Genomic DNA, 26638 nt, shown 5'->3' with positions numbered 1-26638 from the left:
TGAAGTCTAAGAATCTTTCAGAATGTCTTCAAGCATTTGTAATTGTTTATGTTATAGAACGGCATAGTTAGCAATTAAAATTTTAAATTTTTTTATTTACAATGCGGTATATTATTCTCGGTAAAATTGCCATATATTTATTTCGAACGCTTTCTACTAATCGTTAACTAATTTAGAAGAAAAAAAAATGGTAGAATTTTTTCAAGACACTCCTTACATTCCCATTCTAAGCTGAAATCTTTGTTGTTGCCATCAGCAGCAGCATCATCATCGCCATCAGTACCATTTTTTGCACTATCAATTGACAATTCATTTTATCAAGTGTAAGTGTATGTTAACTTGGTCGACATGTGAATGCGTTTGTGGACACAACATTTGCCACAAGTTTTTCTGCTGCACATTAAGGACTTTAGTGATTACTACTAATAGATAAAGTCTTTATTAATCGCACAGTGGCAAAAAAACAGCAGCAACAGCAACTTAAACACCACATCTACGAAGTCTACTAGACACAGCAACATGAAACTGTTGCACTCAGCCACAGCATTAACCCATATACTTAACGCTCTGCCTGTCTGCCTACTTGCTTGTTAGCTGCTTGCACACACTCACCGGAGTGTTAGCCATGATCAATTCTTGGTAACTGTTAAGTCTTACAGATCAATAACAAATTTTTCCTTTAAAATGTAATAAAAAATAAACTAAAAGTACCACATACTATAGAAATTATGTTGCAACAACATGAGTTTTATTTTAAACACTACCACTGTTTATAGTGCTGCTGCTGCATTTTCTTAGTTTAAAACTAAAACTTTGACATTGGCTTTTATGGAGTTAATTGGATTTTTACTTGATTGTTGATTTTATGTGTGTAAATATTGATTGAAATAATTGTATCCCGCTGAGGATTTATGTGCAAACATTTAGTAATCGATTTATGTTTAGATGAGAAAGAGTTACGAGAGAGTTTTATTTTATTTGTTGAAACATACATATAATAGAAATTATTTTGTTAAACGTTTAACTATACAAGCGGTGCAACAGAAAACATGCCGCATTTTATCTCTAAAACCAAATGAGATTAAACATTTTTATTTAAATTCCCCCGATAATGACTGGAAAAGAATTTACATCTAATTTATTTAACTATTTAGAAACCGTTAAAAGAATTACGGCTGTATTTATAAAAACTTATTTTAGGTTTATTAAACAATTTTAGGCAAAATTCAGGGAAATCGTATTTATAAACGTAAAACACCTTCAATAAACCATTGACAATTAGAAGAATTTTATTGTAGGCTCGACCCTTCTTTAATCCAACAATAAGTTGATTTTTAACAATTTTTTTCTCAGATAAAGATTTTTCCGGTAATTTTAGGTTGATTGCGAAAACTAATTATGGTTTCTTTTAAAATAAAATCTAAAAATTCTAATTTTAACGTTTACAAATTTGTAAATAAAATACCAGAAAATTTTTAAACGATTATATTTTGAGGAAAAAACTCAAATCTAGGCATTATTGGATTAATGCATGAATGTTTGACAATATTCCAATTGTCCAGCACTATTTTTAGGCAATTTGGAAATGCCCGTCTGTCAACCAAATGATGGACAAAATCATTTGATTTGGCTTTTTCAAAGTTTGTTGGTTAAATATAATGCCATTAAGTAATTAACCATGTAAATTATATTGATTAGTGTTATACTAATGCAAAATATATTCGCCGGCATTAAAATTAGTCAAATATCAAAGAAATTTATCAATATTTGCAAAAATTTATCAAAAATTACAAGGAAAATAAGTAAAAATAAGAAAATGTGTCATAGTGATGTATATTTTGTCGCAAAATATCCGTTATTCGGATACTTTTAATAATAATCAGAAATTATATGTTATATTTATACATCTGAACTAAATAGACATTTATTAAAACCATATATATATTTATTTTTCTTAAAAGTTTGTTTTTATTGTCAAAAATCTATTATAAACAAAAATATGAAATTAAGAAAACCGAATCAACGAATATTTTATCCTAATTGTACGCAACACTAACACATAAAATGACAGCCATATTGTCATAGTTAATATACGTTTATTATTTGTTTATGAATATCACAATTTTATTAATGGTTTTTAAGGCTAAAGTGTGCTTTAACTATTGAGTGCATTAAAAGCAAAATAAGATTTTTTTTATAAATACAAGCGTTAGAATTTAAACGTAAAAACTGTTATCGGTCTTTTTTATTAAAAGTAACTGTGTGATTAGCAGACTTATTATCGCCTATTCGTATAACGATCTTGTCATGTGATGACCTACGATAGAATGCAGTAAGCGCTTTATATTGAACAATCTATCCGTAAATACATTATTGTGCCGTTTATCAGATGTAGTCTTTCTGATCAGATATTAAATGGCTCGACACTTAAATTATCTGAAGAAGTAATATCTGGGGATTATTCTATACCTGTCAAAAGCTTTATAGTTGTACTATGAGTTCTTAGTTTGGTGACTTCTCTGGATAAGTTGTATTTTACTTTTAGTTCTACATATTCCCTCTGGATTTAACATATTCCATCTGTACTAATTTAAGCAAAGGATAAAGGACCCGTAAATCAGTTCTAGGTTGTATTCCATCGGTTATGGAATTTCATAGAACATTTTAAATTCTTATTTCAGTCAAGATACAATAGACCAACCAAAATGGCAGCTGGAAGAGGTTGACGAACACGGAACAATTATCATAGTGCTTAGTTGTCCCTAATCAAATGTAATTGCGTGGTCCACACAACATTCTACGTTTCGTTGCGACCTGGTTCTGATTCCACCAATTTCACAAAGACTCAAAATTCGTCTGTTGTTGAAAATCAAGGTACAATCTATGATTTTAAACGAAGGTTATTTCCTTTTCTTTAAATGCTTTCAATGTAGCATCGATAATGAAAGTAAGAAAGTTAATAGGTCCAATATTCGATAGGTTTTTAGTAGGGATTCTAATTTACTTTTCTACCTCAAACTACAATTTCTTCGTAAAAAATTAGTTATTGAACAAATTAAGATAAGAAATAAGTATAACTACTCAATTAGGAACAAATGTCATTAATGTCAATTTCCGTACGTTGTAGTATTTTAACATTTCTTTTAAATTCCCAACCCATTGCAACTAAACCAATAAATTAATGAAATATTAATGTTGGGTAATGAAACCCACCTTTGCAATATATTTAAATGTGTAAATTAGTGCATCGCTTCCTTTACCAAAATCCATTTATTTGTGGCGTTTCTTTTTATTGCTGATACACTTAAAACCATATCGCAATACTTGAACAAAAACGACTAACATTTGTATTCATTTGTTAATTCCCGCCATTTATTCGCTGTTAATCATCATCGTTTGTTGGCTTTAATAATCACAACTCAATTTTCTTTCAATTTATAATTGAGCAATTTTTCATTTAAATGAATTGGCAATTTAGTGAGCAACGCCTATGCTTAAGCCAACATGAGCAGGAGCAATTCCCAGACACTCGGCCACTCGGGGAGCGCCAGAAAATGCAATTATAATTATAACACACATAGCCTTTGGCCAAGAAGCATTCAAACATACATGCCTACATAGCATTCGTATTAATGTACAATCGTATAAATGCCACCAACTCAATTGGCTTGCTTATAAACGAAGTAAAAGAAAAAACGGAAAACAGCATAAAAAACAGGCGTTACACGCGTAATCGAAACGCAAATTGAAGTTACTTAATAAATCGAACAACCATGTTAATGCGGGCCATTTACAAACGAAATGAACTCGAAGCGAAAACAGCAGCATCAGCAGAAGAAATAAAACAGAAACGATTGCAATCGTTTTGTTGACCGTTCTTGGTTGCATTGCATACAAAACAGTAGGAATTCAAATATCAAAAGGTGCGAGCTTGAGGAGTTTATGAGCTGAGAAGATGCCTTAGGAATTGTGAATGCAAATAAAAGGAAAAAGAATGATCATTTTCGTACATACAGTAGTCGGATTCATACTATTTTTCATATAAAAGATTCTCAACAACATTCACATATTGCACAAAAATTTACGTTCAATCGATTGTACTGAGTTGGCATTTCAGTATTTCTGTTGCAGGCAAATATTATTGCACTTGCAACCATCAGAAAATGTGGTGTGGCAAAACCTGAGATTACGATAAGCTTCTGGTGTTTGGTCGTATAATCCACACAACCAACCCAGACACTCGCATTTACTTACTTACGCTACTCTACAAGGAGTACATATATAGTTATCGCAGAACACCTAATTATTATAAATAAACCAATCGTATAATAAAGATCTGCCAAAAAAAAGGACTTCCAAGAATTACAGTCACAATCATATACAAACTTTGTATATTGAAGCAGTTTGCAAAGTATGTATTGTGTTTATATGTATGTATGTAGAAAAAGGCAAACAGTCAGTTAGTTAAGTTGAACAGATAGTCAGTCAGTTAGTCAGGTAATATGTCCATGGATTCAGTCAATTTTATTCATTGAAATAAGAACTTAATCGCTCAGACACATCAGTCTTCTGTTTCCTTCCAAACAAACCTACATTTGTATATATATACCTTTATTTATTTTATATTCGAAATGATCTCAACAATTTATGTGTTGTTGTGTTGGTGTTGGCTAACAGTCTGGTTGGTTAGTTGTATGTTTTCTGGCCGTAGTTGGTTATAAAAAACATGCTGGGTTAAGGATGATCCACCATTATCGTCACATAGCAAATAAATAAAAGTGGCTCCAGGGCACAACGCCATCGATAACACAATCGCTTACAATGCTCTCTCGCAATTGCCCGTTAATTCGGCATTTCGCACACAATTACCCTCATATACCAAATGATCTCAGCATACATATGGTAAAAAAAATCATTTCGTTAATAAATTACACCCGTTCCTTTATTAAAGTAAAGTTAATTTAAACTCGAGACCAAAAATTTAGAATAAATGTAAAGATTTATTCTGATCAGAATTATTAAAACCGATATTCGATTCAGAATAATGAAGAGCGTGTGGAGAGGGCAGAGAAATGCTAGAACACTATTCCAGCTGAGAATGTTCCTGTTCTAAGGAACTAGGCCTGGGGATACTTCAACCTGACCAAATTTGATTTTCCATTAATATTACTGGGATGATATTGTAGAGTGTTTGCAGTTTTCAACTTTTTAGTACGAAATTTGAACCGGTCAGATAATGATCATTTCGTCCTGAAGAGGCTATTGTATCCGTTTCAAAAACGAATCATTCAAATTGTTTACGTTTGTAGTTACACTGTCCTATAAAAACCGTATTTACTCCAGTTGAGTTCTTCAAATTTTCGTTATAAGTCCCGTGATAATATGAACAATATATGATGAATATGAGGGATTGTGTGGCTCTTGTGATTAAAATGTCTGAACTATTCGTAAAATGTAAGCTCTTAATTCTAAAAATTTTGCAAAGAAAACAGTGTACTCTGATCCTGTTTACTCCTGCTGTTTGTTATTCTTTTATATAGTGGTAGTTGAGCACAAGTGACGATGGGCAGCTTAAAGAATTAATCGTTGACATGCGCAATGAATGCAAAAAAAAAAAAGACCTAAAGACTCTTTCCACAACAGGCATCTATCCATCGTTGTATGTTTAAGCCTTATTTGCTGGAGAAGAACAATAAAACGAGCAATAATAAGATATCGCTATGCTTAGCATTAAACATATTGTAATTGCTCTTCACGAGTTGAACTGATGTGTTGTGATATTGAATGTGATACTGGTACAACAACAACAACAACAGTTTTGCAGTTGCTGTTTGAAATAAGTAGGAATACTTATTGGTGATTATTCGGCATAAAAAGGAAGAAAATTAAATAACAAAACGGAATGAAACTAGTTTTTGCACCCCAAATAATGATGGGCCGTTTTGTTTTGTATTGTCGTCATTGTCTTGATCTGAAATCAGATGAAGAGAATAAAAAGAATTTAAAGGAGCAAAAATAAAAGACAACAACAGCTAAAACTGAAGTACATATATACGAAATACCCATTGAGCCAATATTATCTGACTTAACATCAGATTATTGCAATAAAACAACAACTACAATTATACATACATATATGTTTGTACCAGCAACTTCTCCAACCACCACAACAGCAGCAAGCAGCATCGCCTGCAATATCAACAATATCAGCAACATTTAATACACAGAAATCTCATAAACTCGTGGATCATCGTTATTTTATATATATTTTGTTGTTTTGCCTGTTATTTTTTGACTTTGTCTTCTCCATTATCCATTAGAGGGAGATAAGCGTCCTTTAAACAATGTCGCAGCTAAAGTCTTGCTTAACTTTGCTGCTTGAGTCTGCACTAGTACCAGTAACACAGCCTCTGGCCATCGCAGTGACTGTTGCTGTTTTAGTGTCTGTTACAGTAGCCGTTCGATAATTTGCTACGGCATTCCAAGTGTATGTCGTCTTATCCCACATGTCAATCATGAACCTAATTATTCTTTCGGGCAAAGTAAAATGCAAACGATAATTGGGTTGCAGATTGAAAGGATATCAATTTCAATAAAATCAAAATGAAAAATAAATAAAACATAATACGATTATCATTGCCATACACACAACTACATCTATATATCGTATACGATTAAAATGTATTAGTATGTGAGAAGACTTTTATGTATCTGCGAATATGAGGTTAAATGTTAATTTTGTTTTGGGGATTGATAAAATGCAAACGTTATTTAAGATAATTTTTATCAAGTACTTAGGTTTTTAGGATTACCAAGGAGTATACTTAATTAAGACAAGAATTAATATGCAAAGAATCATGAGAGAAGTGGAAGGTTGAATTATAATTATATTCTGTTTCACGTTCTTCATGTTTTTCATTGTGATTTTTTTATTTTATTATGATTTGGTTGTTAAAGCTTTTTCAGGAAAATTGGAAATTTTATGGGCTAATTATTTATAATTTCTCTTTAGTTTTGTAATAACTATGAAAACATTTTTGCTTTTTGAACCGTTCATATTTGGGAAACATTAATGAGGCGTTCCATATAGATTGGGTTATACGGGAAGCTCGCGATTTAGTGGAAACACTCGAAAGCCTAATTTAGAAAGTCTTGTTATTCCGATGGTCCCAGGTTGGTCCCGATTGGTACTTCTAACATATTTTATAGTCATAAGACATTCTAGATCATGAAAGAGACTTGTACCAAGATATTAAGTCAGTGATCTTGTAAAGAGCGGGAGTCACATGCAAGGTAGAGTTGAGAGTTCTGATGAAGAACAAGTTAATCGTAGAAAATTCCCGAGCCAATGCTCGTAATTGCTTTTAAGCCGTTGGTGAAGACTGAGATCGCGGCTTACCGAAGTAAAGTATTTGTAGCTGAGTCTTCTATTGCTGGTAGTGTTATTCTTAAGATCCTCCACGGTTACTGTAAGCTGATAATGGTTCCAAAGTGCATACGAATAAAAATACAAATTTGTTTTTTTATGACGAGAATATTATTCGTGTAAAAAAATTGTTGGTGCAAAATTGATTGATTAACAGATTTTCATTATTTTTGATTTATAGTTCTAAATCATTAGATTTCAGAATCATTATATTCTCTAGAATCATTAGATTTTTGATGAAAAATTAAAATTTATTTTCTAATAAGTTTTAAAAACCTGAAATACATTTTAAGGGTTTTCATGGATTAATTGAGTCAAGTTAATAAGTTTATAAAAGCTATTTAAGAATCATATAAATCATTATTTCTACAAAATATAAAAAAAATTATACAATCAAGCTAAACATATTAATAAGCTGTAGACATTTTTACAAATCTGTTGCAACTGAAATGTGGTAGAATTCTCTCTCATATAAGTATAATAAATATAAATTATTACTTTTTCTATACAAGGACTTATTTGAAATTGTTTCTTTTATGTTCACAGCATAAATATATTTGCGAACAGAAAATTCCCAGATGTGTGTAATAAATCATGAAAACAAGTTGTTTGTTTTTTTTCGCTGTCAGCATTTTATAATTTTAAAAATTAATTTCAAACTAAAAATGATCGTTACAAATCACAGGAATTTTCCCACCTGTACGTTTTACTACTGCGCCTCATATTTGACCATAAATTTGTTGGCATCACTTAAAATTCAATAAAATCCATGAGATAGGTACTGTAACAATGAGAGAGAAAATACAACGAAGACCAACTACATACATAGTTACCGCTATAGTTAATAATTTAATAAACAATATAGTTTGTTAACACATTATTAAGTGAATTTTTCAACAACATCTGCTTTAATAGATGCTGCTGACAGTTAGTGAATAAATAAATAAGAAAAATACATACAAGTCAATAAATGTTTAATAAATACGTATGTACGACTCTAACAGTATATACACCAAAAACAAAACAATAAAAAGAAAAATCATTAGATATATTGTTGATTTATCACTTATAAAGCTCTCTTTCCTTTTCCTCCCCATGTCGCACTCACTCTTTCTCTCATGTCTTATATTTAGCTGTTAGTTTGCCCTCATTTTGTATAGTTTACTCTTCTTACCACCATCTTGTTTTTCCCTCTTGATCACAATAACTGATCAGTGTGTGTATGAGAGTATGTTTGTGGGGTTAAAAGAAACATTAATCATTTGTTATTGTCGTCCATTCGACAGCTATCATTAACGTCAGATAACGTCATTATTATCAATTTAATTGAAAAATTACATACATACAACTCCAACAAAAACAACAACAGTAACAAAAACAAATAGAAAAAACAAACAAATAAACTTAACTAAAACTGAATTGAGTTCAACTGAAGCTCAAAAACAAAAAAGTGAACTCTTTAAGAGGTGCATAAAATATGTTGTATTTGACCAACCATTACAGACAATAACACATATTGACGATGAATCGATGAAATACGACGGATTGTTCAATCGTTCGATCGATGGATCAACACATGCAAGCCTGCTCATAAATGCGTGTACCTGTGGTGAAGTACATTTTAATGGCTGCGTTGAGTGATCACTTACCATCAACAACAATAACAAACAAAATATTTAATTTAAACTGTTTTTATTTATTATCGTTTTTTCAAATTCCATTTTTTTTCTTACAAAAACATATTTTGTAAAAATTATTCAATTGTTGTTTAAATTATCGTTATAAAATGTTAAGTAAAAAAAAACTAAAATAGGATTCATATTAATCACTCGTACTCAACTCAAACAAGATCTGTTTGGTTGATTGAAAATTATGACTATGTTTTGTATATTTTTTTATCTATAATTTTTTTTGTATGTTGTTGTATTTCAAGCTCCATGTTATTTAGCTTTTTAACTCATACTAATAATGCCAAAGATTAAAGTAAATTGTTCGATTAATTGGATTATTGCTTTAACAAGCAACAACATACATTAGTATTGAAGCGTTTTTGTCTGGCTCTGTTTGTCCGTCCGTCTGTTTGTCTGCAACTTATGGCATCACTTGTGATCTGTGTTGTTTTTGTTAAGTTTGTTGGTTGTTTGGCTACTACATGTCCATACCAAGTAAGGATACCAATATACTCGTAGTAGATACGAGTACATTCCCAACAAATTCATAAACACTGGCTGCTGTCAATGGACCCCAATTGCCTATCGATACAAAGGAAAAAAACTAATGCAAGCAATACTGGGCAAAAAAATGAATTACCAAGTTTACAGCTACAAATCGTTTGATCAGCTGCTGAACTTTTTCTCTACGAACCAATATAACAACCTGCTGCTAATACTTCTGTTGGCAATAGAGTTGTCATGTTGTAATATTGAAGTTTTAACATTTTTTATATGGGAATGTTTGAGCCATCTAGTCTAGTCTATAGTCTAGTATATAGTCTTGTCTATAGTCTGGTCTATAGTCTAGTCTATAGTCTAGTCTATAGTCTAGTCTATAGTCTAGTCTATAGTCTAGTCTATAGTCTAGTCTATAGTCTAGTCTATAGTCTAGTCTATAGTCTAGTCTATAGTCTAGTCTATAGTCCTAGTCTATAGTCTAGTCTATAGTCTAGTCTATAGTCTAGTCTATAGTCTAGTCTATAGTCTAGTCTATAGTCTAGTCTATAGTCTAGTCTATAGTCTAGTCTATAGTCTAGTCTATAGTCTAGTCTATAGTCTAGTCTATAGTCTAGTCTATAGTCTAGTCTATAGTCTAGTCTATAGTCTAGTCTATAGTCTAGTCTATAGTCTAGTCTATAGTCTAGTCTATAGTCTAGTCTATAGTCTAGTCTATAGTCCTAGTCTATAGTCTAGTCTATAGTCTAGTCTATAGTCTAGTCTATAGTCTAGTCTATAGTCTAGTCTATAGTCTAGTCTATAGTCTAGTCTATAGTCTAGTCTATAGTCTAGTCTATAGTCTAGTCTATAGTCTAGTCTATAGTCTAGTCTATAGTCTAGTCTATAGTCTAGTCTATAGTCTAGTCTATCTAGTCTATAGTCTAGTCTATAGTCTAGTCTATAGTCTAGTCTATAGTCTAGTCTATAGTCTAGTCTATAGTCTAGTCTATAGTCTAGTCCATAGTCTAGTCTATAGTCTAGTCTATAGTCTAGTCTATAGTCTAGTCTATAGTCTAGTCTATAGTCTAGTCTGTAGTCTAGTCTATAGTCTAGTCTATAGTCTAGTCTATAGTCTAGTCTATAGTCAAGTCTATAGTCTAGTCTATAGTCAAGTCTATAGTCAAGTCTATAGTCTAGTCTATAGTCAAGTCTATAGTCTAGTCTATAGTCTAGTCTATAGTCTAGTCTATAGTCTAGTCTATAGTCTAGTCTATCTAGTCTCTATCTATTCTAGTCTATAGTCTAGTCTATAGTCTAGTCTATAGTCTAGTCTATAGTCTAGTCTATAGTCTAGTCTATAGTCTAGTCTATAGTCTAGTCTATAGTCTAGTCTATAGTCTAGTCTATAGTCTAGTCTATAGTCTAGTCTATAGTCTAGTCTATAGTCTAGTCTATAGTCTAGTCTATAGTCTAGTCTATAGTCTAGTCTATAGTCTAGTCTATAGTCTAGTCTATAGTCTAGTCTAGTCTATAGTCTAGTCTAGTCTATAGTCTAGTCTAGTCTATAGTCTAGTCTAGTCTATAGTCTAGTCTATAGTCTAGTCTATAGTCTAGTCTATAGTCTAGTCTATAGTCTAGTCTAGTCTATAGTCTAGTCTATAGTCTAGTCTATAGTCTAGTCTAGTCTATAGTCTAGTCTATAGTCTAGTCTATAGTCTAGTCTATAGTCTAGTCTATAGTCTAGTCTAGTCTATAGTCTAGTCTATAGTCCTAGTCTAATTAGTCTAGTCTATAGTCTAGTCTATAGTCTAGTCTATAGTCTAGTCTATAGTCTAGTCTATAGTCTAGTCTATAGTCTAGTCTATAGTCTAGTCATAGTCTAGTCTATAGTCTAGTCTATAGTCTAGTCTATAGTCTAGTCTATAGTCCTAGTCTATAGTCTAGCCTATAGTCTAGTCTATAGTCTAGTCTAGTCATAGTCTAGTCTAGTCTATAGTCTAGTCTAGTCTAGTCTATAGTCTAGTCTATAGTCTAGTCTATAGTCTAGTCTATAGTCTAGTCTATAGTCTAGTCTATAGTCCTAGTCTATAGTCTAGTCTTAGTCTATCTATAGTCCTAGTCTATAGTCTAGTCTAGTCTATATTTAGTCTATAGTCTAGTCTATAGTCTAGTCTAGTCCTAGTCTATCGATAGTCTAGTCTATAGTCTAGTCTATAGTCTAGTCTATAGTCTAGTCTATAGTCTAGTCTATAGTCTAGTCTATAGTCTAGTCTATAGTCCAGTCTATAGTCTAGTCTATAGTCTAGTCTATAGTCTAGTCTATAGTCTAGTCTATAGTCTAGTCTATAGTCTAGTCTATAGTCTAGTCTATAGTCTAGTCTATAGTCTAGTCCTATAGTCTAGTCTATAGTCTAGTCTATAGTCTAGTCTATATCTAGTCTATAGTCTAGTCTATAGTCTAGTCTATAGTCTAGTCTATAGTCTAGTCTATAGTCTGAGTCTATAGTCTGTCTATAGTCTGTCTATAGTCTAGTCTATAGTCTAGTCTATAGTCTAGTCATAGTCTAGTCTATAGTCTAGTCTATAGTCTAGTCTATAGTCTGTCATAGTCTAGTTCTAGTCTATAGTCTAGTCTATAGTTAGTCTATAGTCTAGTTAGTCTAGTCTATTAGTCTAGTCTAGTCTATAGTCTAGTCTAAGTCTAGTCTATAGTCTAGTCTAGTCTTCTATAGTCTAGTCTATAGTCTAGTCTATAGTCTAGTCTATAGTCTAGTCTATAGTCTAGTCTAAGTCTAGTCTATAGTCTAGTCTATAGTCCTAGTCTATAGTCAGTCTAGTCTATTAGTCTAGTCTAAGTCCGCTATAGTCTAGTCTATAGTCTAGTCTATAGTCTAGTCTATAGTCAGTCTATAGTCTAGTCTAGTCTAGTCTAGTCTAGTCTATAGTCTAGTCTATAGTCTAGTCTATAGTCTAGTCTATAGTCTAGTCTATAGTCTAGTCTATAGTCTAGTCTATAGTCTAGTCTATAGTCTAGTCTATAGTCTAGTCTATAGTCTAGTCTATAGTCTAGTCTATAGTCTAGTCTATAGTCTAGTCTATAGTCTAGTCTATAGTCTAGTCTATAGTCTAGTCTATAGTCTAGTCTATAGTCTAGTCTATAGTCTAGTCTATAGTCTAGTCTATAGTCTAGTCTATAGTCTAGTCTATAGTCTAGTCTATAGTCTAGTCTATAGTCTAGTCTATAGTCTAGTCTATAGTCTAGTCTATAGTCTAGTCTATAGTCTAGTCTATAGTCTAGTCTATAGTCTAGTCTATAGTCTAGTCTATAGTCTAGTCTATAGTCTAGTCTATAGTCTAGTCTATAGTCTAGTCTATAGTCTAGTCTATAGTCTAGTCTATAGTCTAGTCTATAGTCTAGTCTATAGTCTAGTCTAGTCTAGTCTAGTCTAGTCTATAGTCTAGTCTATAGTCTAGTCTAGTCTATCAGTCTAGTCTAGTCTATAGTCTAGTCTATAGTCTAGTCTATAGTCTAGTCTATAGTCTAGTCTATAGTCTAGTCTATAGTCTAGTCTAGGTCTATAATCTAGTCTATAGTCTAGTCTATAGGTCTAGTCTATAGTCTAGTCTATAGTCTAGTCTATAGTCTAGTCTATAGTCTAGTCTATAGTCTAGTCTATAGTCTAGTCTATAGTCTAGTCTATAGTCTAGTCTATAGTCTAGTCTATAGTCTAGTCTATAGTCTAGTCTATAGTCTAGTCTATAGTCTAGTCTATAGTCTAGTCTATAGTCTAGTCTATAGTCTAGTCTATAGTCTAGTCTATAGTCTAGTCTATAGTCTAGTCTATAGTCTAGTCTATAGTCTAGTCTATAGTCTAGTCTATAGTCTAGTCTATAGTCTAGTCTATAGTCTAGTCTATAGTCTAGTCTATAGTCTAGTCTATAGTCTAGTCTATAGTCTAGTCTATAGTCTAGTCTATGGTCTAGTCTATGTCAGTCTAGTTAGTCTATAGTTCTAGTCTATAGTCTAGTTCTATAGTCTAGTCTATATTTTGTCTAGTCTATAGTTCTAGGTCTATAGTCTAGTCTTATGTCTAGTCTATAGTCTAGTCCTTAAGTCTAGTCTATTAAGTCTAGTCTATAGTCTAGTCTATAGTCTTCTAGTCTATAGTCTAGTCTATAGTTCTAGTCTTATAGTCTAGTCTCTAGTCTAGGTCTATAGTAGTCTAGTCTAGTCTATAGTCTAGGTCTATAGTCTAGTCTATAGTCTAGTCTATTAGTCTAGTCTATAGTCTAGTCTATAGTCTAGTCTATAGTCCTAGTCTATAGTCTAGTTCTATAGTCCTAGTCTATAGCTAGTCTATAGTCTAGTCTATAGTCTAGTCTATAGTCTAGTCTATAGTCTAGGTCTATAGTCTAGTCTATAGTCTAGTCTATAGTCTAGTCTATAGTCTAGTCTATAGTCTAGTCTATAGTCAGTCTATAGTTAGTCTATAGTCTAGTCTATAGTCTAGTCTATAGTCTAGTCTATAGTCTAGTCTATAGTCTAGTCTATAGTCTAGTCATAGTCTAGTCTAGTCTATAGTCTAGTCTATAGTCTAGTCTATAGTCTAGTCTATAGTCTAGTCTATAGTCTAGTCTATAGTCTAGTCTATAGTCTAGTCTATAGTCTAGTCTATAGTCTAGTCTATAGTCTAGTCTATAGTCTAGTCTATAGTCTAGTCTATAGTCTAGTCTATAGTCTAGTCTATAGTCTAGTCTATAGTCTAGTAGTCTAGTCTAGTCTATAGTCTAGTCTATAGTCTAGTCTATAGTCTAGTCTATAGTCTAGTCTATAGTCTAGTCTATAGTCTAGTCTATAGTCTAGTCTATAGTCTAGTCTATAGTCTAGTCTATAGTCTAGTCTATAGTCTAGTCTATAGTCTAGTCTATAGTCTAGTCTATAGTCTAGTCTATAGTCTAGTCTATAGTCTAGTCTATAGTTAGTCTATAGTCTAGTCTATAGTCTAGTCTATAGTCTAGTCTATAGTCTAGTCTATAGTCTAGTCTATAGTCTAGTCTATAGTCTAGTCTATAGTCTAGTCTATAGTCTAGTCTATAGTCTAGTCTAGTCTAGTCTATAGTCTAGTCTATAGTCTAGTCTATAGTCTAGTCTATAGTCTAGTCTATAGTCTAGTCTATAGTCTAGTCTATAGTCTAGTCTATAGTCTAGTCTATAGTCTAGTCTAGTCTAGTCTATAGTCTAGTCTATAGTCTAGTCTATAGTCTAGTCTATAGTCTAGTCTATAGTCTAGTCTATAGTCTAGTCTATAGTCTAGTCTATAGTCTAGTCTATAGTCTAGTCTATAGTCTAGTCTATAGTCTAGTCTATAGTCTAGTCTATAGTCTAGTCTATAGTCTAGTCTATAGTCTAGTCTATAGTCTAGTCTATAGTCTAGTCTATAGTCTAGTCTATAGTCTAGTCTATAGTCTAGTCTATAGTCTAGTCTATAGTCTAGTCTATAGTCTAGTCTATAGTCTAGTCTGTAGTATAGTCAATAGTATAGTCTATAGTCTAGTCTATAGTCTAGAATATAGTCTAGTCCAACGGTTCCCAAAAGGGGGTCCGCGGACCCTTAGTGGTCCGTAGCAAAATCCTAGGGGGTCCGCGAAGACGAACGAAAAAAATCATGAATAATAAATATTCTCTATATGTTAGAAAATATTAAAAATATCTCCAGATTTGTTGGTGACTTTTTGAATTTTATTGTTTCGGTCGTTTATCAGGATGAAGTTAGGCCCTACAAATTTATTGTTTCACTTTTATAAAGTAAAGTATTACGTGATTTGTAATTTTTATAAATGTATATGTATCGAAATAAATGTTTTTATATCAGACGGATAATGATTTGCCTTAGAATTAAATACTGAGACTGGTATCCCGGAATATGAAGTTAGGTCACATTTCATAATATTTTTTTTAATTGTAAGCAAAAGTGTTAATCTAGTTAATTTTAAATATAAATATTCCATTCCGACGTGATACATAGATTTTAACTTCATTTTGTTGTCCAATATTATTAAATCAACATCAGAAAATTCATAGAGTTTTGCGTAAATAGTCAAAACCACGCAGTAAAATAATTCGTAGGTATTTTAAAATTCAAATTTAAGATCCAAATTCACAGTACATTCGCAAAGAGTTCAGGTCAGAAGAAGTCTAACTTTCACATATTTTCTCGAAAACTTAGCTTACATACTCAGCTCACTCCTATGCAATCGCAAAAAAATTTAGAAACATGACTCTATAAGCACATGTCGACAATACTTGATAAAGAAACCTTTTCGCTACCTTGACGAGAAATGAACATAAAAGCTCTCACGATCATAAAATTAAACATCATGTTAGAAGTCATTCTATATTTAAAACTATGCAATTGAAAACATCTCCGAAATACTAAATATTCTCAATGTACGGGAATATTTTATAGGGTTTATGGACCAGGACTAAGACAATTTTCGGATGAACAATTATTTATAACAATAAGATATCAAAATATGTATGGGGGTCCGTGAAATTAAATAAATTCCTCAAGGGGTCCGCGAAGTAAAAAACGGTGGGAACCGCTGGTCTAGTCTATAGTCTATTCTACAGTCTAGTCTATTCCATAGTCTAGTCTATAGTCCAGTCTACAGTCTAGTCTAGTCTATAGTATAGTCTAGTCTATAGTCTAGTCTATAGTCTAGAATATAGTCTAGTCTATAGTCTATTCTACAGTCTAGTCTATTCCATAGTCTAGTCTATAGTCCAGTCTACAGTCTAGTCTAGTCTATTTTATAGTCTAGTCTATAGTATAGTCCATAGTCTATATAGCGTCAGCGTAAAATTACTTAGGTATTTGAAAACCTGAAAAATACTACTTTTGTTACATGTTGAATGATATGTATGTTTATGGACAATAACAACTATGTATCCTCTTCTAGATTTTTTTAAATCTAACTCTTTTACTGTTGCTCGATGTCGAAAGAAAAAAAGTTTAAAACAAATTTATTGAATTTCAACATATCCTGGCAACTCTGCAACCTCGTCTACTATATATTGAGGAACATTAAAAAGTAGTAGAGTAGAGTTGAGTTATATAATTGTCATTGTTTTGTAATGGCAACAAAAAGTTGAATTTTTATTGTTGTCACAGCAATTTCAATTGGTTCGATAAACATTCCGTACGTTTAATACATACAACACATCCAACACTAATAAGAAAATCAAACAAAAAAAAAAAAACATAAAAGAACTAAATGTTAGTATACAAAGAAGAAGGTATGGAAAAAAAGTCTGGCTAACAACATTATCATGTTGGCCATCATCGTCATTATGATCTCAACTAATGATCATGGCATGCATCCTTAAAATGTAGTAAAAGTACAAAGGCAGCACAGGCAGTGGCAGTAACATATCATCACCAGGCACTAGCACCATCATCATCATAGTCATTAACATCACCAAACATCCATCGATGGATGGATGGTTGGATAGATGTATCGATCGATCGCATCATCGTTTTTGTGCTTGTGGTTGTTGCTGTTAGTCTTCTCATCAATATTATGTCGAGACAAAACGATTGATGTGAAGATCTAAGGTGAAGATCTCATCGTATTTATAATGTTGCTTCTTGAGTTTTTTCTTTCGATATTTTTGTTGTGCTTTCTTACTTTGTTCCAATGATTCTTTTACTTCTCCTTTTTTCAAAAGTGTTTTTCTTTTATTTTGTGCAACTTCAACATATTGCCACTGTGCGACACTTGGTATTTATGCCAATTAGTATTAAATTTCTTTCGTGCCTAAGACAGGCATGGCTTCCGTTTAAACTGGTCGAGCAGAGTAGAGTATAATCGTACCAACATACGTAGACAACAAGAAAGCCCCAATTGCCTAATGTGTGCCATTCTTGGTAATACCTGGTCACTTGATACTGCTATTATTATTATAGTATTTGTCTTCATATTGGTGTTGGTTTCTTTTCATATTTTTTTTATCCAACTTCCACTAATGCAGCTTCTACTTTTGGTCAAGAGTTTATTTGTTAAACAACCTCTAGCGCCATTTTTTCTCCTGCAGTTGTTCCCTTATTTGCCCTAAACTTAATCAGTCTGTGTGTTTTGTTGTTGATTTTGTTTTTGTCTCTGCGGCTGCTACTGTTACTGCTCGGTATTAGTTTGTTCTTGAAACATATTTTGTCCACGCTTCTAATCTTTTTGCATTTATTGGCCATTATCGCGAAATAACGAAATATTGAGTGTCTACGTTTTAGCACAAGTCAATTTCAAAAGAACAGCAGTGCAGTAATAGCAACAATAAAAGCATAAAAGTGGAACGTAAAATATCAATACAATTTTTAATTTTAATTTGCTGTGATACGTTTTGATATCAATTTTCGGTTTCTCACAAATTGTATTTATGCGAAACAAATATTTAGTAGAGGTTTCTCTGAAATGTGTCCAATTTAGCCGACAAACGTGAAATTGTATTCCATTGAACTTGTTAACCCGTTATCGTTTTTCTTAAAGAATCCGAAAGGAAGTAGCACACAATTAAAATAGTTTTACTTAAATTTAATTATCGTTGACCTAAATAATAATGATCGAATTTAAATTCTAAGAAATGTTAAAGAATTCTTATTAAATAAGAAGCTAAAAGAATCGTTTATCTATTTTAAAAATTCGTAATACATATATACATATGTACATAGGTCGGAAAAGTCAATATTAGTAAAGAAATGTTTTATTTTCAATAATTTATTTATTTCTTTAGGGAATCTTAGGGGGTTGGGTCAATTATGAACCGATCTTCAGAAAATTTGGTAGTGAAAATGTCCGCATTTCATCACTATTGTGGCATTTTTAAGCCAGTTAAAGTCTATTTCTGAAAGGGATCTAATATGGGTGGTATGTTCAATTATGGACCGACCATCAAAAATGCTCTTCTATAAAACTTGTTTCTGTTGAATTTCAACGCTCTACTGGTATTTTAAACCCAATCTTCAAACTGGACGGGCACTTGTATAGGGGCTGGGTAAAATCGTTGATCGATGCTGCCCATTTTAAATAACAAACAACCTTTTGGACATTTTTGGCAAATTTCAGCCGTATAGATATTTTCGTTCGGATTTTATCGTGTTATCAACAGTCGGACGAGCGGACATGGCTAGATTCTTAGAATCTAATAAAAATCCAGAATATACATATATACTTTTGGGGAAAGTAGTCAAATATTTTGATGTGTTAATGCCAATCTGAGTTTTAGTTTCTTTTATAGAATCCTCGTTCTTGTCCCTTCATGGAACTGCGAAAGCTTTCATTCGTGAAACTTTTAAGTCAAGTAAAGATAAATTTTCTTCCAAGGTCTCTAAGTTAATCAACATGCTACTTCCAGAGAAGCATAATGAAAAAATGCAAATACACTTAGTTAATAATTAATTTTGACTATTAAAGATTTTTATGGCGTCTCAAGATGTTTAAATTTTAAATAGATACAAAATGACAAACCAACAGACAGACCGACACACACCAACCGATGGGAGGATAGACGGATGGTGGTACCGTTGGAATACAACATCATTTACATGTACAATTTTTAAAATGCTTTGAAGTTAAACAACTATATCACCCAAAATGTTCACTTCATTTAAGAGTTTGATCTTGTTGTTGTTGAGTGAGTGAGTCGTTGTGATGTTGTTGTTGCTGCTGCAAGTCAAACAAAAACAACAAACAAAACAAATCTCTTTAATTCTTTAAGTGACATTTTCATTTAGTATTAATTTATTTTTAAAAGATCTTTTATATATTTTTTGTTGGTTTTCGGAGAGTGCTACTGATGATAACTGGCTGCTATTTAGCATTTTTGTTTTTATTTGTTTTGTTGTTTTTCGTATTCATTTGTGTCTCGAGCTCTTAGGAGTGGAAATTAATGTGTTACACTTAAATGTTGAGGTATGTTGCTTGCTTGTTTCTTGTCATTGTTGTAATGATGCTGCTGCAGCAACTCAATTTTAAAACATACATAAAGTGATGTAAAGTGAAGTGGCAATATGTAATTACAGTGTTTCATTAACAACATTTACATGTTACAATCTCTCACTCGCCAACAATTTTCAATGGCTTGGTTGTCTTGCATTTCCAGCAATGTTTGTTCATTTTATGTTGCTTGTTCGGCATGTATGAATGAATTCTCCAGTAGAGGTGCTTGATTTATTGTCATTTGTAAATTGTCATCTATGACTTTCATTACATTCTTTTAAAGAAAGAAAAAATATACAAACAGACATTATAAAATAATATTTGTGGGTGGTTCCCGTTTTTAAAATGAAAGGGGTTGTGTAAAAGGGCGCAAGTACTGACATTGATCATAATTAAGATTTAGGAAGTGATATTTAAGTAATGAACTGACTGTGTCACTAAACTATGTGTGCCTTTAAGAGATTATTATGATAATGACGATGACAATAATGATGATGATGAAGATGAGTGTTAAACGATTGCATTCCAAAAATATTCTTCAAATTCTAGTTTTGTTTTATGTTGGCACTTTTATAGTTAATGTGTGTCACTTGGTAATAAATAGGAAATGGAGGGAAAGTTTATTAGGGTAAGATCGATTATATAATACCCTATATTTCTATACGTTATGGATTTTTTTATGCCACAGTTCTGATCCCACGCAAAATATAAGAAGATCAAAGGAAACAATTTTATAGATATTGAATTTTGTTATTTTCCTATTAAGATAGAATAAAAGGAACTGACACGCAACCTAGTACCGTAACTGATGTCAAGAAGGCCACAAATTGACTTCCTAAATGGACTTGTAACTTATTACAGATACTATATTCATTGACGATTGATAGACGGGAGAACTAGTTACCTGTACTTAAAGGCTTTGGGTAGACGATTGCACATCCTAAGTTTAACTTTAAAGATGTTTTAAATTCAATTCCGCTAAGACCCTTTTCGTTTTAGTAAATGTAGGGTACTACGAGTTATGCGCCCCTTAAATAAGTAGGGGGGAACAAAAATGTTTATTGTCATTAATGTTCGTTTGTTTGTAATAAAGTTACACTTGAAAATTAATGTTTCGGCATTTAAAACATTTATGGAACACGTTATAGTGACAACAACTCTCTCTATGTCTTCTGCATGAACGAATCAATGAATGAGCGTCTGACTAGATGAATATTTATATAGATGGCTGCCAGTTTTGTGGATACGTTTGGTATTAAATGCCTTACAGCACGCTGTAAAGTATTTGGTGGATGAAAAGACAAAGATGAAGATGTTTGCAGTGATTTAGAAGGTAATAAATTTTGTGGTTTAATGGGGCGGTGGGTTGCTGCTACTGTTGCCGCTTCCAAAACGACGAAAAACAAAAATATATTTTTCTTTGATTTTTTCCGCCCATTAAGTAAATGTAACAAAACAAATCGTTTAAATGGCTTTACATTCATATGTGCTGCTCGCCTGCATCCATATTATACAAATGTGTCGTCTGTCGATGGTTGTTGTTGTTTTTTTTTTATTTTTTGTAATTTATATATTTTTCGTTATTGTTTTCGTTTTGTTTCATAATGGCCTATTAATGGTTCTCAAGTGTTACCGGAAGATTCATTATGAACTTAATTGACAAAAGTGTTAATAAAACTGACACTTTTATGATCATGACAACAATCCATAAATACATTTAGTCGGGAGCAACATAAAACATATGTAGTTATGTTTTTTTTTTTTTTTTTTTAAATGCTCCAGATCATCTTCTTTGATTAAGACATAAAAACATTTTGCCTGTCATGTGTATGAAAAGGTCGTTAAATGGTGCTTTGTAAAGTTAAAATTTTGTTATATTTTATATTACAAAAATTGTATGCAAAATCTTGCTTAAATTAAGTATTAAACTGATTTCCTGTTCCTTGCATATAACTACCCTAGAGGAAGTCTTGAGACTTTGTAAAAGGAACTTAAACACACCTCAAAACAGATCAATATTTAGGCAGCAATTAAGTTAAAGTCCTGTCGATATAGACAACGTAGTTAATATCCTTGGAAAATAACATAAAACGAAGCAGGCTAGAAGTTGCTTTGACCATTTTAACAAACTCTAATAAACTCAAATACTTAATATGGCTTTCGATGGGTAAGGCAATTAGCTATTAAACAACAGAGAATTATTATTGCACAAAAGCCATAACAAGTAATAAGTAGAGACAGTCTAACAACTGAGATTTAAATTACAACTCCATTTATAATAAAGGTAAATTGCAATATTGTTGTTCACGTAGTAACTATGAATGTTGTTTTCAAAAGTATCCCACATATATTTAAGATGTACAATTGCCACAGCAATATCAACAGTGGCAGCAACAGCTTTCTAATGAATTTGTTCAACGATCGATATTGTATCGTAACAACATGTCCACAAATGCTCTTTACAACAATTTTACACAAATGAATATTAAAAATAAATAATTTTCAATTAAATAAACGAACCAATCGATTATTCACTACCAAATCATTTTGTATGATCAGTGTCCATAAAAGGACATCTTTTTCTTCAACTTTGTCTGTTGGTTTTGCAACTGCTACTTTATTGCTGAAGCTGCAGCATCATCATCATTTTTTGTTCCATGGATGTTTATGAACAATGATATCCTCCAGATCACATGTGGTGGCGAGTAGGTTACTAGAAGTACGAGTGCGAGTAGTATTGGAGATTGTTCAAAAAAAGTGGAAGAAACAACAACAAAAAAGTGGCATTTGCGTTGTAACAACCAGACAGCAATTATAATAAATAAAGTCGATGGAATTTTCATGTTGGAGATCATGTACATAAAAATGGAAATTGTATGGAGAAGAATCCAATAAACAACGATGTGACAATGCTTCTGCGCTTGTTAGGCACTTATGCCATTTTTGAACAATTGGACATTTTACACTTTACACAACTAAACACACATAACCACACAAACATTCATACATCCATAACAACATTAACAATATGGGCTGCATGTGTCAATGTTTGGTGGTGGAGTTGCTGCTGTTGTTGTTGGTGTTGGGTGCTTCTATTTGATTTGGTTGGTGTAAATTTCTTTGGCCTAAAGGCAAAGTTACAACAACAATAATAATAATAAAAAAATAATAATCATACATCCTCCACTGGCTGCTGCAGTATGGACAATAGACAACGTACTTACTTTGTTTGGTTGTTTGAAGAAATTCCAAATCATTACTAACTCTAACTTCAGTGCACTACCCAGCAGTTCGACAAAGAGTTAATGCATCTGAAAAATACAGTTATGTCCACAAAAGTCTAACCATTTAGTTGGTTCTAATAAGTCTTTCTTCATGAATGTAAGCTTTTTACAGGATAGTGAAATATTGTCCTCAAGTAATCTAGGCAGTATATACTTAAAACAAGAACTTTAGCGGGACTGTCCCCCAAAACTGCTGGTTACCTTCTTTTTTACACACAGTCCCTCATCAAATAGTATTACGAGTAATAAGCAACTAAAACTTATTGTTTCTTACTGCTATTGCATGGTGTAGTTGCAAGTTCGTTTTTTTTTAATTCAAAATAACAAAAAAGAATTGCAAAACTGCAACCAATTTCAATAATTGTTTTTACATTGGTCAACAAAAATGTTTATAAGAAAATTCAGAATTATATGCAGCTATTGTTCAATTGACCAATACAGTTGATTTTTTTGTTGGTTAATATTGGATTTTTATGGAACAGTGGTTTGAAAAAGCTTATATTGTTGATAAATAGGCAAAATATTGAAAATTTGTGTTCAATTAAGTTGCAAATATTGTTGAGGTTCGACGTTGTAGTTTAAAATGGTGAAAGTCAAAACTTTGGTCGGATGGCTTTTCTTTTTACTTTATTTCCCCAAAAAACAATCTTCGGTAATACATGTCATTCTTTGGTGGAATGTTTAAAATAAAGGCTTTAATTTCTAAACAGTTAATCCAACTTCAATAAGATTTGTTTCCCTTTATTTTCAACATTCGCCCTCTGTTAACTAACAAAATTCTTAAGCAAAATCCAAAATTTGAAAATGGTTCCGGGGAGATTGTAATTTTTGAAAGGATACGAGATCAGCTTAATGAATTTAACTTAAATGGTTATTGCATCAGTTTATTACAAACACAGTTACTTAACGTAAATGATTTCATAAGTTTTCTTTATCGCTGTATAGGTGCTGACTACTGTTTGCTGTAATTGAATGAGTGCTGTAAAGTGTAGAGTGTATGAAAGTACTTGTTAAGGATTTACGAGCAATTTTTATCACTTTAAGAATCATTGACAAATCCAGACCTCAAAACAATGCAACAAACGCATAATAATGTTTAAACTTTTTTATTCGTATAATATTTTCGTTAAATGTTTTGGTTACTTTTTTATTTATATGGTTTAAGTTGCCGGCCGTTTTGCCAAACCAACAAAGCAACCACTAAATTGAAACAGAGGAGACCAGACAAAAAAAAAAAGGAAACACAAAACATATGGAGTTTATATGAAAAGGATAAAAAAAGATTTATCATCAATGATCTCACTTGACTGTGTGTACTCGCAGTGGAGTACAAAAAGTTCCAGCCAGCAGTAGTTTAGTTTGCCATTTTATTTATTTGGTGCTAGTGCAGCATGTTTATGGCCTGATACTGTCTGCTTTTTATACGAGTATGTGATGATTTCTTTCCAATTTATTTGGTGACATATTGATTTTAAATTGATGATAGTCCCATCATGGTAATGGCCATAAAATACAATTCCCTTTGCTATTTATTTGCGACAATTTCTAAGCAAATTGCGAAAATTGTAACTACTTCATGAAATTATCAGCCAAAAAATATCTTGATGACAAACAAAAAACATTGTAAATATGTGGTTGTAAGCAGATAGGATAAAAAAAAAACTATGTGGTATGTGGCATTAGTAACTACATTAGCTTAAAATGCAGTAGCTAATGTTGTTTGTGTTGATGCTGTAGTTAAACTCATTAAAAATGCAACGAATGCCTGCTTTCATGCATCATGCAATAGATGCAACTTTAAACATAAATATTTTACAAACAACTCTTCAATTGCCATGGCAACGTATTAAACGTGCAACAAAAATTTAAAAAAAATTAAAAAAAAAAAACATTATTAAAAGTGTAAATTTATCCAATTACTGACAAATCAAATGTCTAATTGCATTTTTTGTTGTGTCCATTTCTTGTTACGTTGTACTCGCACACTAAACTGGCTGTTGTTGCTGGAGTTTTTGTTGTTACTGTTGCCATGGGTTGTTTGGAATTCAACTCTGGTTGATAGTAAATTTTGTTTTGTCTTTTTATTTATTTTAAGTATTATTACTACATTATAATGCCACAACAAAATAGCTTAGAAAATTAATTCAGTATTTCAGTGATCCTCTTGGAGTTCAATGAAGTCACTATTCTTTTTTTTTTTTTTTTTTGTTCTCTACTTTGCAAAGAGGTGTATGGGGGTTTGTTATAGGATTTGGAACATCATCCACATTATTTATACTCGTTCGTACTTATTGCAACAATTTTTTAATAAAAGTCTTCTTAAATATTTGTTTTTTGTAAAAAATGACTGCCTAATTATGCAGTTATTTAATGCGTTAATTAAAAACTGCCAGCTGTGCATAAAACTGCTTACAAATACGTTTAAAAAAGAAACATACAAACAAACAAACAAACGTATCAAGTCGAGTAGTACGAGCTTACTAACAACTATCGACTGACTGCCAGCCAAGCAGCAACCAAAAACATACTGACAATCAACAAGTATTTTACTGCTTAAGTTTTATTTAATTCTTTTATTTATAAGTATATAAAAACACACTTAGAAATCAGAAAGAGTTATAAAAAAAAAACAAAATTTATATATTTATTTCTAAATTGTATAATAATAAGTTGGTTGGCTTCTTCCTTTTTCTGCTCGTAGTGCTGCCGCGTTGCAGTATTATTTGGTGCTTAAGTGCTGCACAGTGGTATAGGAAAAAAAAAAGAGGGAAATAATTCGGTAACTTCTAAACGGTTAATCCGATTTTAATGAAATTTGGTGTGCACAAAGAGGAGGTGTTGTCGAGTTTAGGTTTTGAATTTGGACCTTATAGGCCAACCAGGGGCCCGGCGGGGGGTCATCAAATTAGGACACCTCGGCTATGTTAAATTTTTAAAACGATCCTATTTCTTCATTTGAGTTCCGATTTAAAAAAAATTTCGTATATAGAATCTCCTCATCGAGCACTATAAAAAATGTTGTCATAGCAGTAAATTATCTCTTATAGTTTAGGAGATATTCGCATTTGAAAATTAAAATTTTAAAATTTTTACCGTCCTTACTTTAGTTTTTTTTGATAATAGCAGGTCCAAATATTCCCGATTTTCGCCATTTTGTTTTATTCGCTTAACAACAAGTTTATATATCAAGCAGTGAAAGAATTATGTAAAAATCATGACTGAGTCCAAAGTTATAGGCATTTTAATTTAAAAAATTAAAAAAAGGCGATTTTTTGTCATTTTTTTGGGAAAAAAGTATCTTTTTCTTTTTAAGTTATCTAAAAAGTTTCTAAGAAGATGTATATAGAATTTATACTTTTTGGAAAGCTGACTTTACATAAAGTACGAAAAAATGAAACAAAACCTAAAAATTTTTGATACCGAGGGGACCAGGTCCATCCAAAAAAACCCTATTTTTTATGGAAAATTAAATTTTGAGCAAAAATTCTCAAATCGCATAGTCGATATCAAATTATAGTGACCTGTTTTATATGACCCAATATGTTCTTAATCATTTTGTAACGGGTTTCGATAACCCCGCCCCTGGTATGGATATAATAGGCAAAAAACTAAAAAATCCCATTTTTGGGATTTTTTAAAACTTTTTTGGGAATTCCGGGATTTCTAATAAGAAAATTCGAAATTTTGATTTAATTTTGGATTTTAAGTAAAAAAATCTACCTAACTGTAAAATTTCATCAAAAAATATTCATAAATAAAATTTTTATTGCAATTAGAAAAATTTG

The 26638-nt window shown here is 31.9% G+C and overlaps 1 protein-coding gene across 1 annotated transcript in view; it reads left to right on the top strand.

Annotated features, from left to right (window-relative positions):
* The window catches only part of LOC119601180 (protein phosphatase 1B), a 260061-nt gene that overhangs the window by 8828 nt on the left and 224595 nt on the right, over positions 1-26638 (top strand). The window lies entirely within an intron of this gene.

Source organism: Lucilia sericata, unplaced genomic scaffold (assembly GCF_015586225.1).
Source record: "Lucilia sericata isolate MDLA Ls3-8-SP2 unplaced genomic scaffold, ASM1558622v1 Contig000147F_arrow, whole genome shotgun sequence".
Taxonomy (NCBI): Eukaryota; Metazoa; Arthropoda; class Insecta; order Diptera; family Calliphoridae; genus Lucilia; species Lucilia sericata.
The sequence above is the reverse complement of the archived record's forward strand: the minus strand, read 5'-3'. Positions and strand labels throughout refer to the sequence as shown.